At 31.6% G+C, this 7,363-nt stretch overlaps 1 long non-coding RNA gene and 1 pseudogene across 1 annotated transcript; both read left to right on the forward strand.

The window, feature by feature from the left end:
- Window positions 1-547: 547 nt before the first annotated feature.
- LOC145075498 (large ribosomal subunit protein uL2mz, N-terminal part pseudogene) lies at window positions 548-3,043 on the forward strand (annotated as a pseudogene).
- A 1,206-nt stretch (window positions 3,044-4,249) lies between these two features.
- On the forward strand, window positions 4,250-5,335 carry LOC145073697 (uncharacterized). The gene is made up of 2 exons (XR_013691506.1): window positions 4,250-4,439; window positions 4,926-5,335. It is a non-coding gene; the product is annotated as an uncharacterized LOC145073697 (long non-coding RNA).
- Window positions 5,336-7,363: the final 2,028 nt, after the last annotated feature.

Here is a 7,363-nt window from a genome sequence, read left to right on the forward strand (position 1 = left end):
ATAATTTCAGCATAAAAAAACTATTTTTAGCAAACAATCAACAACAAATAAGCATATTATGTCATATAACCAAAACCAAATAACAATTTTCAACACTTTCTAACAATTATTTCAGCAAAAAAAATAGTATGTTCAACACATTCTTACAACAATTTCAAGCAATAAAGAGTATTTTGAGCAAGAATCACCACATTCTAATCATTATTTCATATTTCAACACATACTTTTATATTGTAATCAAGAAAAAAGCTTGATTTCACCAATGTTATAGATTTTCAGCAACAATCAACAAAAAATTTAAGCAAGAAAGGTAGTTTTCAACATTATTTTCGGATTTGTAACATCTAACACCAAACTTAAGCAAGAACAAACTTTTTCAGCAAAATCAAACAACATATTTAACTTGATTAGAGATTTTTCCAGCAAAATTAATCACCAATTTCATGTTTGAAGTGAAAAAAAAACTTGACCAGTGAAGTGAACGAGACAGAAGCGAAGAAGAAATTCCAACTCCGGTAGGCATAGTTGAGGCTGAAGACTCCGACAGATGGCGGCGGCGGCTGATCGAAAAGGAGTATAGCAGGTCGGTGTTGGAGTGTGGCAGGGAGTTGAAGGAGAAGTGTTGGAGGCGCGACGGAGAAGGCGTCTGAAGAAGAGAACGAGTCTTTTTTTTTAGGTCAAAATTTTGCAGACTTGAGAAGTGGGTAGTCCATGTCTGTGTGGTGAAGACCTCGCGCAGATGTTTTTATATCTGAACACTTTGAAAAAACAAACGCTCTGCGGGGATATAAGTCTGCGCGTTGTCTTCGGGCGCAGACAAAAGTGGTGATGCAGAGCTTTTTAAAAAAAATAAACGACCCCTATGCTTTAATCAAAGTCTTGGGCTGTGCTTAGCACAGGCGGAGGACCTTCTAGTATATATATATATATATATATATATATATATATATATATATATATATATATTTACTATATTATTAAAGATATTGCCAATTTCTTGAAATTTAAGAGGTACTATACCTACTGCATAATATACAATCAATTTATTCATACATTTTAATACTCTTATCACATTTCCGTTTTACAAATTAATTGCATTAAATATTCACATTTTCGTTTGACAAATTAATGGCAATAACATTGACATTTCATAAATTGAATCAAAAAAGTAAACATACTATTTTTCTCCTCTGTCCTCTACACTTGCATTTTCCCTCAAACAAATAGCAAAAACCATATTTTGAAAAGCCGACATCGCACCTCATCCACCTAACTCATCGTCATCATCACCACCGGTAGTGAATCACCACCCACTCTCCAACCTTGCACCACTCACTGTATCTGTATCTGATCACCGTCGTCGCTACCTACTGTGCTCTCGCAACACTTTTTCGGTGACAAGAAGCCACCACGCTCTCTCTTTATCTCCTTAATCCTCTACACTCGCACCACTCGCTTGAGATTACTTCGAGGATTAGGAGCTTTCAGATGAGATCCAAGCACTCTATCAGTCGTAAGTTTTTATTTTATTTTATTTTATTTTTATTTTTAAATGCAAATTCAAAGTTGAAATTGTCATGTTCAAATACATATTCTTTGTTCCAGTTTTGATGTCAAACCTAGCTCTTTCAAATTATTACATGTTCAAGCATCGTCTGTGTGTCTCTAGCCTCAAAACCCATGTCTGTATAAGGTCAAAATGCTTAAGGGTATTGGTAGTCACCCAAGGCAAAGTTCTGTTGTTAAGGTTTCAACTTTGCTGGGATATTGGTTCTCTTAGAGTGTTAATTTGGTAATAGTAATGCCGAAAACACATGTTTTATGAATTGCTAATGAAACATGTGACTTTTTGAATTTGTTTGCTTGTTGCTCTTTTTGTTGAACCCTAACTTCAATTTTACAATAAGAAACAACCTTTTTGACATCAGAAGCGAAACTTTCTTTGGCATTCCTAGACCTTGGTATACTCTTTTAAATAAAAAGAGTTGATTTTGTTCATGTACATTTCAATAAACACTTATTTTTACATGTAAAAATGCAAATATATTGAAAGAATGAATCATATGCTGATAAAGTAAAAAGAAATTGGTATTTAAAGCTGCATATTTTCAATTCAAGATGGATAATCAGTACCAGAGAGATGTCATTTCCAGCTTTCTTAATTTGATTGTAGAGATGTGGTGCTTAGGATTTGAACATTACTGATTATATTGTTATCTGAAATTCATCTATGATTTATCCAATCAAAAACAGTTTTACTGACTTTATCATATTCATACAGGTGCTTAAAATGTGAGCTCTGAAAGGCCACTTAGGCAATTCGTTACAGGTAAAGACAAGTCAGCAGGTAGAAATTTAAAGGGTCGTATCACAATTTTTCACAGAGGGGGAGGGGCAAAACGGTCACAAAGAACAATTGACCTAAAACGCAACACTTCATCAGTAGGTGTAGTTGAACGAATCGAATACGACCCAAATCGCACTTCACGGACTGTAGTGGTCAGATGGGTCGAAGAGGCAGCCGTTGACTGCCTGAAAACAGTCAACAACCTCCAAAAAAAACTTCAACCCACCCCCTAAGATCCTACCCTCCATCTCCATCAAAGGTCGGTTTTCATTCTCTTCAATTCCCGAAATGTTAGAAGACAAAAAGGTGGAATCTTTAAGGCCTAAAACATATCATGTAGTGGTTGGACTTTCAAAAGGTAGTAGGACCTTGAGTAGTCAAAGTCAAAGTCAAACGGGGACCCACATGAGAAATGTTAAGGATGTTTTCTTGTCTACTTTTTCATCTTCAAATGGGAAAAAAAAAATACATGATGCTCCTTCTTCGTTTGTGAACGTCTTGGGTGTTCCAAGAATGGCGGTGGCATGGGCAAAACCAGAATTTTTTGTTCCAAGAATGAAAGATGATGTGAAAGAGAATGAAAGTCTGTTGCTTAATGAGTTAAAAAGGTGGGATAAGGATAGTGTTGTGTGAGGGCATAAGATGAAACGAAAAGTAGTTGTTTCTTGGGGAGTTAGAGACAAAGGGGGATTTTAGGGGTTGTTAATGAGTCAGAGTCAAAGTCAAAGTCAAAGGTGAGAGAAAGTGAAAAGGTGGAAAAAGATGGGAAATTTGGAGTGGATCGAGCTCTTGTTAGTTATATATTGGCTACCTAAGTGTCGATTTATATGTTACCTAAGTGTCGATTTATCTGTTACCTGTCTGTTGTGACAAAAAAACAACATAAATCATAATTATACTGAAAAAAAAAAAATATTTAATCGGGTTTGTAATCAAGAGTGTACATTATATATTATTATTTAACATTTGCACAGTTTGACATAATCGGGTTTGTAATCAAGAGTGTACATTTATATATTATTATTTTGATTATACGGATAATTGTTTATATGTAGTAAACTATTTGTGCAAAAGAATTAATCGTCTCTACAATTTAATTTTTGAATAAAATATCCGCACCCGGCGCTTGGCGCGAGTAAACGGCTAGTGTGTGTGTGTGTGTATATATATATATATATATATATATATATATATATATATATATATATATATATATACACAGTTAGGTTCATGTGAGACGGCCTAATTTTGTGAGACCGTGAGACGCATTTTTGTATTTTTTTTTTAAATTTTGTTTTAGTTAATTCAAGTTCCGAAAATAATATTTAAAAAAAGAATTTTTGTATTTTTCCATTTATTTTGCATTTTAAAATTATTTTTTAGAGTATGTACAGTGTAATAATCTATTAGAATATTTCACGTATTTTTCAAAAAAAAAACGGGATTTTTTATTTATTTTATTTATTTATTTTTTATTTTTTTAGTTAATTCAAGTTCCGAAAATAATATTTAAAAATTTTTTTTTTAGACTTTTTCATTTATTTTGAATTTTAAAATTATTTTTTAGAATATGTATACTGTAATATTCTATTAGAATATTTCACGTATTTAAAAAAAAAAAACGGGATTTTTTTATATTTTTTAGTTAATTCAAGCTCCAAAAATAATATTTAAAAAAATAATTGTTGGATTTTTCCATTTATTTTGCATTTTAAAATTATTTTTAGATTTTGTTGTCTCACAAAATTATAATGGTCTCAAATGAACATGAATATATATATATATATATATATATATATATATATATATATATATATATATATATATATATATATATATATATATATATATATATATATATATATATATATATATATATATACACCCAAACTTTTGGCTAGGGCTTTTATTTCATCCCCTTTTCACTTTCACGCCTCTTTCGCTCAAAGCTTCAACCACGACTTCCTCCTTAACCTCCTGCTGTCACCCTCGCCCGTCCGTCAGTTCCGTGTTGCTGTCCGCCATTGTCGTCGCCTCCGTCACTCCGCAATGTCGTGACGATTCCCGCCATTCGATTTCAGCAAAGTTTAAGGTTCGAACGTGGTCTTTTCGATTTTCCTTTGACATTCTGTGTGGTTAGCTTCATTCCCCTTTTCATCTCTCTCGCTCACACACACCAAACTATGTTAATTAGCACAGCTGTTAATTATGTTACATCTACTTGTTTTGTGGTGCCATATCCAGTTACGCATATTACGCATATCACTACAAGCTATTTCATTAATTTAACATACAGTTCATCTGGCAATCAATTTTAACGAAATGAACTTTTGGCTCATCCATCCATATACAGTGTCATGGATCTACGATAGTTTATCTGTTGGATTTACCATTATTTATTAGTTGATTCCGGACTTTCTATTGACTTCATTTTGACCGAAAATTGGTGATGCTATTGGTTATTTTACATCTACTTGTTTTGTGGTTTTCAAAGTTTGCATCTACTCTGTCTCTGTCTCTCTGTGTGTTTTGTGTTTTGTGTGTTTTGTGTTGTGATTAATCTAAGTGCAAAATGTAGGACGAAGAAATTTGGGTCATCATGGCACCGAAACTGAAATACATTCCTGGCCTCACTCTCAAAGAAAAGACGCTAAAAGGATTTGAAACTCACGTCATCACCAATTCTAAAAGTGGGGGGAATGTATCCGTAGATTCTGTTGAACTCTTGTGGCCAAACTCATAAAGGCTGATGAAGATGTATGACAAATTAATTATATTTGTTATTATTTTTTCTTAAGTTTTTAGTTTAACTTTTGTTTGAAGAGGTGAAAAAATACCATGGTAAATTAGGCCATCTGAAGAGGTTAGCGGAAATAGAGACGGACAGATTGTTTATTGAGCTATGTGAAAAGGATTCCTGCAAAATACTAAGACATATGTATGTAATTGTTTTTTAAAAAAATTTAATAAACTTTTTCTTAAACTGTATTTAATTTTTTCTATTTGTTTTTTTTAAGAATGCTGCCATCAAGATGAGATTTTTTCATTTAATGATTCATTTTGTTTGTTCGCGAAAAAAATATGTAGAAAAAAAACTTATTACCTTCCTATCAAAAATTTTCTTCTTATTTGATCTTGAATATATATATATATATATATATATATATATATATATATATATATATATAATATCGAAACCAAATATAATATTAGATGAATATAACCATATCAAAAAACTTTATAACATTTACCATATGTTTTTATTTAGAGAAAACTAAATAGATTTAAAAAAAAATCATCAAAGTTTAGTATGTAAATGGTTTTTTTCATGTGTATTTATTCGGTTTAACCGGTTCAACCGGTTTATTTTGACCGGTTTTTCAAAAAACCGGCCGGTTCAATCCGGTTCAAAAATTAATATAATACCGGTGATAGTTGAACCGCTCATTCCTCCGGTTCTCGGTCCAACCGGTTCGACCGGCCGGTTCAAACCGGTTTTTAAAACATTGGTATAAAGACATTTTAGTTATAATTTTTTTCAACTCCATGTGCTTGATAATTTTTCAATGTTAATACGTATTCACTTCTCGGTTTCAAGGGCGGATCTTTATTAGGGCTAGGGGGTTGTGGCTCCTCCTGATTTTTTTATCACAATTAGTCCCTATACTTTAATTTTATACATATTAGGCCCAAAAATATAAAATTTTGGCTGTGGCCCCCCTGCTCATCGCTTTTTATACATATTATATTTCCGGCCTCCCAAATAAAATGTTGAAGCTCCGCCCTGTTCGGTTTTATTCATTTTTATGAAGGATAATGAAGAAAAGGACGAAAGAGGTGATACAAAAAGATCACATAACATTTAAAAAAAAAATAATCATGTGGGTTACAGAAAATGAAAAAAAAAAATCAAATTAGCCGATTTTTATACGGATCTATTAAAAGTAAATGGTGTATCGATTTAAAACATCTATCACGAGGTCGAATAGGGAAGTTCATGTACTTAATGGCAATAGTTGTATTTGCAGCGTACTTCGGCGATAAACGATATACTTTACTTTAACTATCAAAACAACCTTAACAGAAAAGTGGTCTATTTTGAAATAAACCATTCATTTTGTGCAATTCAATAAAAAAAACACATAATTGTGAAAAGATTAATTATGGATATCAACTATTTGTCTATTTGATACTCTTCCTCATTCTAATACTAAATGAGTGACCAGTTAGAAGCAATAAAACAATGTAAAGTGATAAATATATTGAATTAATAATTTGTTAATTTCTTAAAAAATATTTTTATTATTGGGCTATTTCAAGCGACCATATGATGTGTATGGAGGGGAGGGAGGTGTTGGATTAAGTGTTTAAGGTCTTATAATTAGGAAATAATTTGGACTAATTATAAAAGAGATAAATGATTTATTAATATATTATATAATTAATATATTAATTTAAAATAGTAAAAATTAATTTATAATTAATTAGAATTAATTAGAAATTAATTATGGGTTAATTAGAAATAATTAGAGGTACAAGGACCGAACTATAATTGTTTAATAGTTGAACAAAAGAGAGAATCAACAACCTCTCAGGGAGGGGACGGTTTTAGAAGCATTAATGAAGGATTTTGGAAGCTTTCTACTCAGATGAGGAAATTGTATTTAAATAAGAATAAAATAGTATTATTTTATTATTCAAATCTAGGGTTTAAGGATTATTGAGAGTTATATAATGAGTCCTAACCTTAAGCCAAAACTAATCCTTTGTCTACAACATAGAGAAATCGGTTTCTACTCTCCCCTCTCCTTTAATCAATCCTAAGGTTTCATAGGTTTTGGGTATGACGCATTAGAGGCTACCATACAATTAAAGATAGGTTTTCCACATAGATCTTCAAGTGTTTGAGTGCTTAATTCGATTTAAGCAAAATGTATGATTTCTTTGTCCATAACTTTCGGTTTACATAAGTTTAGTTTTGTTTCATAAAGTATGTTACTATTAATAGTGAAAAGC

Source organism: Lactuca serriola, chromosome 9 (assembly GCF_051521515.1).
Source record: "Lactuca serriola cultivar US96UC23 chromosome 9, Lser_US96UC23_V15, whole genome shotgun sequence".
Lineage (NCBI taxonomy): Eukaryota > Viridiplantae > Streptophyta > Magnoliopsida > Asterales > Asteraceae > Lactuca > Lactuca serriola.